Source organism: Stomoxys calcitrans, chromosome 1, assembly GCF_963082655.1.
Source record: "Stomoxys calcitrans chromosome 1, idStoCalc2.1, whole genome shotgun sequence".
Classification (NCBI taxonomy): domain Eukaryota; kingdom Metazoa; phylum Arthropoda; class Insecta; order Diptera; family Muscidae; genus Stomoxys; species Stomoxys calcitrans.
In genome coordinates, this window is record NC_081552.1 from 100,366,964 (window position 1) to 100,379,264 (window position 12,301).

Below are 12,301 nucleotides of genomic sequence, written 5' to 3' on the forward strand. Positions count from 1 at the left end.
TCTTCTTCGAATTAGCTGACATTTTACACAGGTCTCCAACATACAGGGTGGCTGATGAAAGCCGCTACCAAAAAAAAATGTAATAACTTTTTTTCTATTTAATAATAATAATTTAATAATTAATTTAATTAATTAATTAATTAATTTAATTAATAATAATTTAATAATTAATTTAATAATTTAATTTAACATGAATAAAAGAAAAATGTATTCCATACACCGAAAAAAAAATGTAGCAATATTCATCATTGTAGCAATATTCATCAGCCACCCTGTATAATATAATTGTGGTCCAAACCGGACCAAATCTTGATATCGCTCTAATAGCTGAGCAAATCTTTTCTTATATCCTTTTTTGCCTAAGAAGAGATGGCGGGAAAAGAACTCGACGCATCCGATCCATGGTGGAGGGTATAAAAGATTCGGCCCGGCCGAACTTAGCACGCTTTTACTTGTTGATATTGGAGGGGCGGACCCTCCCCTGTTACCACAAAAACACCAATTAAAATCAAAAGTGGATCAATAGAGACAATGTGGGTATCAAATGAACGGTATTGAGGTGTAGAATACGAATACGGTATCATAAATTGGGATCAAGTATGCGAGGGGTCGTCCAACCCCATAGACTCCCCCAAACAAACTTATTGGACGTACATATCAATATGGGACTCAAATGAAAGGTATTCGGGAGTAGACTACGAATATGATATATAAAATGAGGTCCAATAATTATATTCCCACCGCCAAATGGGAATATAATTCGATCGTAGCTATATGGGACTCAAATTAAAGGTATTGGATAGCGGATTACGAATATGATATTAAACTTTGTGTGCAAGAATCTAGGTGGTGCTTTACCTCCTAAAATCGCCTCCAATAGGCTATTGGACCTATTAAAGCAATGCGGTATCAAGTGATAGATATTTTTGAGTGGAGTGCTTTATTCAAATTTGTGCTCAAGTGGCTGATGGAGATGATTGATCAATCATAATGACCTAACAGGACACTGCCGCCATGCCCCCAAAGTTATGACGTCCAGTGTGATAGAAGAGTTGCAAACCTTAACGTCAACGTGGCCGCCATTTTTGGTTCATCGACAAGGAACCTTCTTCAAACAACGTTTCGCTGGGCAACACTTTTATACTCAAAGTTTTAAATGGTTTAATTACTAAGAACTGTCGCCACCGCAGCAAATATAAAGACCGACAAATTAGTTCTATACCACATTGGGGATTGGGGTGGTTCCCGTATCACTTGGTCCGACAATTGGGTATCAGATACGTTTTCTTATTCTAAATACCTTTCATTTGAGTCCCATATTGACGTGATTGGTATATTTAGACCAATCATGTTTGGTAGGTTTTAGGGTGGGGCAGCCCCCCTAGGTACCCCATCCGAAATTTGGATACCAAATTTTTATTTTTAGGGTACTATATGAGAGCACACAAAATTTCGCTTAAATCGCACCGTCCATCTCCGACCTATTAAAGCAATGCGGTATCAAGTGATAGATATTTTTGAGTGGAGTGCTTTATTCAAATTTGTGCTCAAGTGGCTGATGGAGATGATTGATCAATCATAATGACCTAACAGGACACTGCCGCCATGCCCCCAAAGTTATGACGTCCAGTGTGATAGAAGAGTTGCAAACCTTAACGTCAACGTGGCCGCCATTTTTGGTTCATCGACAAGGAACCTTCTTCAAACAACGTTTCGCTGGGCAACACTTTTATACTCAAAGTTTTAAATGGTTTAATTACTAAGAACTGTCGCCACCGCAGCAAATATAAAGACCGACAAATTAGTTCTATACCACAGAGAATCGTTTTATATGGCAATTTGATTTTATTTAAAAAAAAGACTAAATGATGGCTATTTAATAGGTAGGCATATGGTATGGTGGTTGTCTATGAATGACTATTCATAGACAACCACCATATGATGATCCACTCTAAGAGAGTAGCACTAACATTTAAATAAGCGCCATCTGACTGTCTTCAATTGGATTAACTTGATCCAATTGGATTAACTTGATCCAATTGGATTAACTTGACCCAATTGGATTAACTTGATCCAATTGGATTTAGATGATCCAATTGAAAACAGCCAGTATATGGCGCTAATATGGAAAACCCAACATGAACAGAGAGACGGCAGAGTGGTAAAAATTAATCATCCAGCGTGTATCTTTGTTAAGACAACCTATCAGTCTTTTGAATAAAGAAAAATAAAATATAGGAATTTCATTGCGGTTATTTGCGGTATTATTTTTCCGTCCAAGACGGTGTTTAAGGTAATTTAATTGCCAACCTTTGCCATAGAAAAAAGTAGATATAAATAAAAAAAAAAAATTCTAAAGAAGAAAAAAATTTTGTAGAAAAATCTTATTAGTTAAAATGTCAACATTTTTGAGTAAGAATAAGGAACATTTTTTTCGCGTGGTGAAAGTGAAGGCACAGTAATGCGGGCCGGTCTCAGCTATCTATGTATCTTATATATAAAAATCAATTTGTGTTTGTTTTGTAGATTTGTTTGTTTGTTTGTATGTTTGTGTGTTCCTTATAGACTCAGAAACGGCTAAACCTATTTTCTTAAAATTTTCACAGATGGCGCATAATGATCCCGTGGTGAAAATAGGGTACTACATTTTTTGATATCTGAAGGGGGGCGGACCCTCCCCCATACCCTAATTTTCAGAAACGCCAGATCTAGTTGATGGGTGGTGTGATCTAAGCGAAATTTTGTGTGCTCTCATATAGTACCCTAAAAATAAAAATTGGTATCCAAATTTTGAATGGGTTACCTAGGGGGGCCGCCCCACCCTAAAACCTACCAAATATATACTTAGACTAATCACGACAATATGGGACTCAAATGAAAGGTAATTAGGACAAGAAAACGTATCTGATATCCAATTGTCGGACCAAGTGCTAGGGCGACCACCCCAACCCCCAAAACACCCCTAAATCGGACATATTTACCGACCATGGCAATATGGGACTCAAATGAAAGATATTTGCGAGTAGAATACGAATCTGATATCTAAATGTTGGACCACGTTTCTGGGAGTCCACCCCTCTCCAAAAACACCCCCCAAACAGGACTTATTTATTGACCATAGGAATATGGGACTTAAATAAAAGGTATTTGAATGTAGAATACGAATCTGATATCCAAATATGGGACCAAGTGCTTGGGGGGCCGCCTCTCACCAAAACCATCCCCCCAATGGGACAAATTTACGACCATAGCAATATGGGGCTCGAATTAAAGGTATTTGCGAGTAGAATTCGAATCTGATATCCAAATGTGGAACCACGTTTCTGGGGGTCCACCCCTTCCCCTAAACACCTCCCAAACGGGAATTTTTTACTGGCCATGGGAATATGGGGCTTAAATAAAAGGTTTTTGAATGTAGAATTCGAATCTGATATCCAAATATGGGATCAAGTGTTTGGGGGCCGCCTCTCACCAAAAACATCCCCCAATGGGACAAATTTACGACCATAGTAATATAGGACTCAAATGAAAGGCCTTTGGGAGTAAAGCTCGAATTTGATATCAATATTCGGGAAAAGTGTCTATGGGGCCACGGTATCCAAATTTCGGATGGGGTACCTAGGGGGCTGCCCCACCCTTAAACCTACCAAACATATACTTAGACTAATCACGACAATATGGGACTCAAATGAAAGGTAATTAGGACAAGAAAACGTATCTGATATCCAATTGTCGGACCAAGTGCTAGGGCGACCACCCCAACCCCCAAAACACCCCTAAATCGGACATATTTACCGACCATGGCAATATGGGACTCAAATGAAAGATATTTGCGAGTAGAATACGAATCTGATATCTAAATGTTGGACCACGTTTCTGGGAGTCCACCCCTCTCCAAAAAAACCCCCCAAACAGGACTTATTTATTGACCATAGGAATATGGGACTTAAATAAAAGGTATTTGAATGTAGAATACGAATCTGATATCCAACTATGGGACCAAGTGTTTGGGGGCCGTCTCTCACCAAAAACATTCCCAAAGGGGATAAATTTACGACCATAGCAATTTGGGGCTCAAATGAAAGGTCTTCGGGAGTAAAGCACGAATTTGATATCAATATTCGGGAAAAGTGTCTATAGGGCCACCCCACCCCCACAACACCACCGAACCCCTAAAACACACCTAAATCGGACATATGCCGATCATGGCAGTATGGGACTCAAATGAAAGGTATTTGCGAGTAGAATACGAATCTGATATCCAAATGTGGGACCACGTTTCTGGGGGGTGGACCCCTTCCCCAAAACACCCCCAAAACAGGACTTATTTACTGACTATGGGAATATGGGGCTTAATTAAAAAGTATTTGAGTTTAGAATTAGAATCTGATATCCAAATATGGGATCAAGTGTTTGGGGGGCTGCCTCTCCACAAAAACATCTCCCAAAGGGGACAAATTTACGACCATAGCCATATGGGGCTCAAATGAAAGGTCTTTGGGAGTAAAGCACGAATCTGATATCAATATTTGGGAAAAGTGTCTATGGGGCCACCCCACCCCCACAACACCACCCAATGGTAAGTATCTGCTGACTTTTGCAATATGAGGCTCAAATAAGAGGGTTTTTAGAGTGGAACACGAATTCGATGTATATTTGCAAGGTCAACTCACAGGGTGGCCGCCCATCCTCCAAAACACCAACCAAGCCGGTCATGTTTGCCGACTATGGAAATATGGGGCTCAAATTAAAGGTATGTGGGAGTAGACCACGTATCTGATATCAACATTAAGGACCAGCTGTCTAGGAGACATCCCACCACCATATAGGACGTATTTGCTCACCAAGACAATTTGGGTCTTAAAGAGAGTGGAACTAAATATTCATAGTTTTTAGGGCCAATATCCCAAAACGGACATATTTGCTGACTTTTGCAATAAGGAGTTTAAATGAGATTTAAAAACGAATTTGATATCCAATTTTGAGTCCAATGGCAATATGAGGTTCAAATAAATGATATATAGATATATGAGAATAGAGAACGTTACTGATATATTTTCCGGGCTTAGTGTTTGGGCGACCACTCCAGTCCCCAAAACACCCCTAAATCGGGCATATTTACCGACCGTGACAATGTGGGCCTAAATGAAAGGTATTGGGGGGAAGAGTAAGAATTGATAACCATTTTCGGAACCAATTTTCTGGGGGTCTACCCCTTTCCCAAAATACCCGACAAACAGCAATTTTTGAGTGGCCATCGCAATATGGGGCTCAAATATAGGTATTTGGGAGTAGAAAACGAATTTGATATCCAAATGTAGGATCATGTATTTAGGGCATCACCCCTTTCCCAAAACACCCCCAAAGGGAAAAAATCTTTCGGCCATCCCAATAAGTGGCTCAAATGAAACGTATTTGAGATTAGAAAACGAATTTGATAACCTATTTTGGGGTCATGTGTTTGGGGGACGCCTCATCCTGCAAACTCCTCTTAAGCCAATGGCAATATAGGGTTAAAATAAATGGTATTTGGGAGAAGAGCACGATGCTGATATTTTTTCAGGGCCAAGTATCTGGGAGTACAGCTTACATCCAAAGTTAAATTCATAGACCAATAAAGATCATATGGGATTCAGATAAAGGCACTTATATTGTTAAACTATTAGCCAAGCGATATACTATTTTCGTAGCAGGTATTTCGCTAAAAAATCTTTAATTGTCGAAAATAAATATTCCAAGGAAACTTTTGTTCCATTTAAAGTAAAAGAAGGCGCAGCGGAGCGGGCCCGGGTCAGCTAGTATATATATACATATACTAGCACGCTCCGCTGCGCCTTCTTTTACTTTATATGGAACAAAAATCTCATTGGAATGTTTATTTTCGACAATTAAAGATCTTTTAGTGAAATACCATGCTAACTTGACTAACAGTTAAACAATACAAGTGCCTTTATCTGAATCCCATATGATCTTTATTGGTCTACGAATTTAATTTTGGTAAGGTGTTCTCCATTCTTAAAATACTCCATTTCATCCCGATATTCTCATGATGTCTGATGTAGTGGTGTTTTCGGGGAAAAGGTGGTCCCCCAGATACTTGGCCCTGAAAAAATATCAGCATCGTACTCTTCTCTCAAATATCATTTATTTAAACCCCATATTGCCATTGGCTTAAGAGGAGTTTACAGGATGAGGAGTCCCCCAAACACATGGCCCCAAAATAGGTTATCAAATTCGTTTTCTAATCTCAAATACCTTTCATTTGAGCCACATATTGGCATGGTCGAAAAATTTTTCCCTTTGGAGGTGTTTTGGGAAAGGGGTGATGCCCTAAATACATGGTCCTACATTTGGATATCAAATTCGTACTCTACTCCCAAATACCTTTTTGGCCCCATATTGCGATGGTCGCTAAAAAATTGCTGTTTGTGGGGTATTTTGGGAAAGGGGTAGATCCCCAGAAAATTGGTCCCGAAAATGGGTATTAATTCTTGCTCTACCCCCCAATAACCGTCATTTAAGCTCCACATTGACATGGTCGGTAAATATGCCCGATTTAGGGGTGTTTTGGGGATTGGGGTGGTCCCCAAACACTAAGCCCGGAAAATATATCAGCAACGTGCTCTATTCTCATTCTCAATATATCATTTATTTGAACCCCATATTGTCATTGGCCTCAAAATTGGATATCAAATTCGTTTTCTAGTCTCATTTGAACTCCTTATTGCAAAAGTCAGCAAATATGTCCGGTTTGGGGTATTGGCCCTAAAAACTATGAATATTTAGTTCCACTCTCTTAAGGACTCAAATTGTCTTGGTGAGCAAATACGTCCTATTTGGGGGTTATAATGGTGGTGGGACGTCCTCTAGACAGTTAGCCCCTAATGTTGATATCAGATACGTGGTCTACTCCCACATACCTTTAATTTGAGCCCCATATTTCCATAGTCGGCAAACATGACAGGCTTGGGGGTGTTTTGGGGATGGGCGGCCACTCAGTGGGTGGTGTTGTTGGGTTGGGGTGGCCCCATAGACACTTTTCCCGAGTATTGATATCAAATACCTGCTTTACTCCCAAAGACCTTTCATTTGAGCCCCATATTGCTATGGTCATAAATTCGTCCCCTTTGGGGTATATTTTTGGTGAGAGGCGGCCCCCCAAACACTTGGTCCAATATTTGGATATCATATCCGTATTCTACATTCAAATACCTCTACTTATGCCCCATATTCCCATGGTCAGTAAATAAATCCTGTTTGGGGGGTGTTTTGGGAAAGGGTGGACCCCAGACACATTGTCCCACATTTGCATATCAGATTCGTATTCTACTTGCAAATACCTTTCATTTGAGTCCCATGTTGCCATGGTCGGTAAATATGTCCCATTTTGGTGGATTTGGGGTGGTACCACTAGAACTTGGTCCGACAATTGAATATCAGGTACGTTTTCTTATCCTAAATACGTCATTTGAGTCCCATATTGTCGTTATTGGTCAAAATATATGTTTGGTAGGTTTTAGGGTGGGGCAGCCCCCCTAGGTACCCCATCCGAAATTTGGAAACCAAATTTTTATTGTTAGGGTACTATATGAGAGCACACAAAATTTCGCTTAAATAGCACCACCCATCTCCGAGATCTGGCGTTTCTGAAAATTAGGGTAAGGGGGAGGGTCCGCCCCCCCTTCAGATATCAAAAAATTCTGTACCCTATTTTCACCACGGGGTCATCATGCACCATCTGTGAAAATTTCAAGAAAATCGGTTCAGCCGTTCTGAGTCTATGAGGAACACACAAACACAAATTGATTTATATATATATATATATATATATATATATATATATATATATATATATATATATATATATATATATATATATATATATATATATATATATATATATATATATATATATATATATATATATGGGGGTGGGATGACCCACGCAACACTTAGTTCCATAATTGGATATCAGATTCGTTTTCTACTCTCAAATATCTTTAATTTGAGTCCCATGTTGTAGTGATTGGTGTAAAAATCCGTTTGCCGGGTTTTGGGGGTGGGCGGCTATCCTAGGCACTCCACCCCAGATTTTGATAGCAATTTTTTATTTTTAGGTCGCTGTTAGTGTGAAAACAAAACGTAACTTAACTCGCCCTAGGCATCTCCGAGATCTGGATTTTTGAAAATTTTCACCACGGGTCCATAATGCACCATCTATAAAAATTTCCAAAAAATCGGTTCAGCCGTTTTTGAGCCTATATGGAACACACAAACAAAGAAATCGAAAAACAAACAAAAATGCATATATATACACATAGAAAGATCTTCATGATCGAAGCCACCCAGTATGTTGTCGGGAGATGAATTAGAGGAACTTACAGAACTACAATCCATCTTAAAGCCGTTATGGTACATGACGAAGGAAATAAGTTTCGAAAAGAACGTCACACTTTGTAAATGTATGCCCTTGGTAGTGGGGTTGCGAATCGTAAGTATCGTAGTGTATTGCAATATTTTCAAAGGTACAATAATTTCAAATAATTCTTACAACTAATTTCTCTTTTTCCGGAAAATAGATGGATTTAATATTAAAACAGAAGTAGGAAAAGAGGTAAAAAAGGCCCTCGTCGGAAATTTAAAGCAAATTTGCCAACATTGAATCGGTTTCCATCTTCGCAATATCGAAACTTTTGGATCCACGCTTCAAAAATATAACATTTCAAAATATTCAAGCAGTGCCTGAGCCATATCTATTGGGTTGCCTAAAAAGCAATTGCGGATTTTTTAAAAGAAAGTAAATGCATTTTAATAACACTTAGAATGAACTTTAATCAAATATATAATTGCCATTTTGTTCAATAACCTTTTGCCATCTTCCTGGCAAATTTAGTATTCCACTCTCATAGAACTTCTGGCCTTTATCTGCAAAAAACTGAACCAAGTGCGATTTTATAGCCTCATCATTGCCGAAAGTTTTACCATTTACGGAGTTCTGCAAAGATCGAAATAAATGGTAGTCTGATGGTGCAAGGTCAGGGCTATATGGTGGATGCATCAAAAGTTCCCAGCCAAGCTCACTCAGTTTTTGGCGAGTGACCAAAGATGTCTGCGGTCTAGCGTTGTCCTGGTGGAATATGACACCTTTACGATTGACCAATTCCGGTCGCTTCTCCTTGACGGCTGTATTCAATTTGTCCAATTGTTGACAGTAAACATCCGAATTAATCGTTTGGTTCCTTGGAAGCAGCTCAAAATATACCACACCCTTCCAATCCCACCAAACAGACAGCATAACCTTCTTTTGGTGGATATCAGTCTTTGAAGTGGTTTGAGCTGGTTCACCATGCTTGGACCATAATCGTTTTCGACTAACGTTGTTGTAAACAATCCATTTTTCATCTCCAGTTATGATTCGTTTTAAAAACGGATCGAATTCATTGCGTTTAAGGTGCATATCACAAGCGTTGATTCGGTTTGTAAAATGAATTTCTTTCAATACATGTGGTACCCATATTAAAATTGACGCCAAACAAACAAATGTAAACAAAATTTCGCGCACTTTTTTTTCTAAAGCAAGCTAAAAGTAACAGCTGATAACTGTCAGAAGAAAGAATGCAATTACAGAGTCACAAGCCGTTGAATAAATTTGTCAACGCCGACTATATTACTACTATATTACCGACAATTACTTTTTGGGCAACCATATGATTGGTAATGAAATGCCATTTTTATTTGTTTACCTTTTTATACCCTCCACCATTGGATGGGAGTATACTTATTTCTTCATTCTGTTTGTAACACCTAGAAATATGCGTCTAAGACCCTATGAATTATACATAATCTTGATCGTCATGACATTTTAAGTCGATCTAGCCATGTCCGTCCGTCTGTCTGTCGAAAGCACGCAAACTTTCGAAGGAGTAAAGCTATGCGCTTGAAATTTTGCACAAATACTTTTTATAAGTGTAGTGTGGGATTGTTATAGGCCAAATCGGCCCATGTTTTGATAAAGCTGCCATATAAACCGATCTTGGATCCTGACTTCTTAAGCCGCTAGAGGGCGCAACTCTCATCCGATTTGGCTGAAATTTTGCATGAGGTGTTTAGTTATGTCTTCCAAAAACTGTGCTGAGTATGGCGCAAATCGGTGCATAACCTAATATAGCTGCCATATAAATCGATCATGGGTTTTGACTTCTTGAGCTTTTAGAGGGCGCAATTCTTATCCGATTTGGCTGTAATTTTATATGAGGTGTTTTGCCTTCCCTTCCAACAACTGTGCTAAGTATGGTTCATAGCCTGGCATAGCTGCCATGTAAACCGATCTGGGATCTTGACATCTTGAGCCTCTAGAGGGAGCAATTCTCATCAGATTTGGCAGAAACTTTGTACACCGACTTCTCCCATGACCTTTAGCATAGGGTCTGAATCGATCTATAGCTTGATACAGCTTCCATATAAACCTATCTCCCGATTTTGCTTCTTGAGCCCCTAAAATCGCAATTCTTATCTGAATGGACTGAAATATTGCACAATGACTTCCACAATGTTCAGCATTCAATTCATTTATGGTCCGAATCGAACTATAACTTGATATAGCTCCAATACCATAACAGTTCTTATTCATTATTCTTTGTTTGCCTAAAAAGAGATACCGCGCAAAGAACTCGAGAAATGCTATCCATGGTGGAGAGTATATTAGATTCGGCCCGGCCGAACGCTTTTACTTGTTTGAATTAAATTTTTTACTTTACAGCTGATAAAGTCAAAAAGGAACATCGAATGTCCCGGAAAACTACTAAAAACTCTTGAAGAGGGAGTAGCTGATTCACAGTTTCAGATCCGGAATCAATTTGGCACTTTCTACAAAGCTCAGTACTTTTATGTAAGAAGCAGCCCAATGTAGAAGCCGGAATTCCGTTCAGCTACGCCAATATTTAAGTTCGTCAACTTTATGCCGTAAATCTTATAAGAACCCCTTTTCAGCGTGGAAGGTTATCGAAAATGAATACCCTATTGTGTTTAAAGTGGCTACAAAATGGCAAGCTATCCTAGCCACCTCTGTTCTATTGGAGCGGCTATTCTCGCACGCTGAAATGATTGAAAATTAACTAAGGAGCCGACAGTTTCCCCAACACCTAAATATGTTAGTTTTTCTTAGATGGTTGGATTAGGATATTTGGGACATTACTTAAAATTTCGACTTTAGAAGACTTGTTTTGGTCATAGCAGAAATATTGTAATAACCTATATTTCGCTAATGCATGACCCATTTGGATCTGCACCTGTAATGTCCGCACCCTTTTTAGAGAAGGTGCAGCGTACGCGCTGGCGGATGTATTAGAGAAGTACAAGGCAGATATAAACGCCTTACAGGAAGTGCGATGGACTGGGAATGGCGTCACTACAACACCAAACGCTGACGAACTATACTATAGCTGTCATAACACGAAGCATGAATTTGGCTATAGATTTGTGGTTAGTCGCAGACTGAAACACCTTGTCTGTAGCTTTACTCCGCATAAAAGCCAAATTCTTCAACATCAACCTTATTTGTGTACATGTTCCGACGGAAGACATGGACGAGCAGACCAAGGATATTTCCTACGAGTGCCTAGAGAGAGAATATGACCGCTGCCCCGCTCATCATATTGAAATCGTTCTGGGAAATTTTAATGCGATAGGGAAGGGAGACATTTTTGGTCCAACAGTCGGAAAGTTTAGCCTCCACGAGATAATGTCGAGTAATGGGTTGAGGCTAGGAGATTTCACCGCGGGCGAGCAAACTGTGGGAACAAGAAACACCAAGTTCCCGAGTCATGGCCGTGTAGTGTATTGTCGTTTTATTTTGTATTTGTAAATGCCTTCATTTGTGTGAAATTTATTGTTTGACCCCTAGGGCTGATGGTGGCAGGGTTGAGACCCCCCCTGGATAAATTCAAATTTTTATGGCAAATAGCACAGGTCCTCGGCCGAGTAACAGTGTTAGCATAGAATAATTGGTAGTTGATATGGTTCAGTCCAGAAACTTTGTTCCGGGTCGTCCATGGCTCCTGAATTAAGACAATATGAATCTTGCCCTTGCTGATTTTCACCATCAGAGTAAAGCAGTCTCGCTCCGGTAGATTTCCTCAATCATTGGTCCTCCTGTAAATGGGCATCCTGGGAGTAGGTGATTATCTCATCGTCTGCTCCCTGTTCTTTAGACTGCATTGGCTTTCCTGTCACTGCACTGCCTGATGTCGTTTTAGGTTCATTGCCTAGTCTAGTCTTCCGACTTTTTATAAAATCGGTAATG

General features: G+C 39.5%; 1 pseudogene; it reads left to right on the forward strand.

The window, feature by feature from the left end:
• Window positions 1-2,396: 2,396 nt before the first annotated feature.
• On the forward strand, window positions 2,397-11,198 carry LOC131996651 (uncharacterized; annotated as a pseudogene).
• The last annotated feature ends 1,103 nt before the right edge of the window (window positions 11,199-12,301 follow it).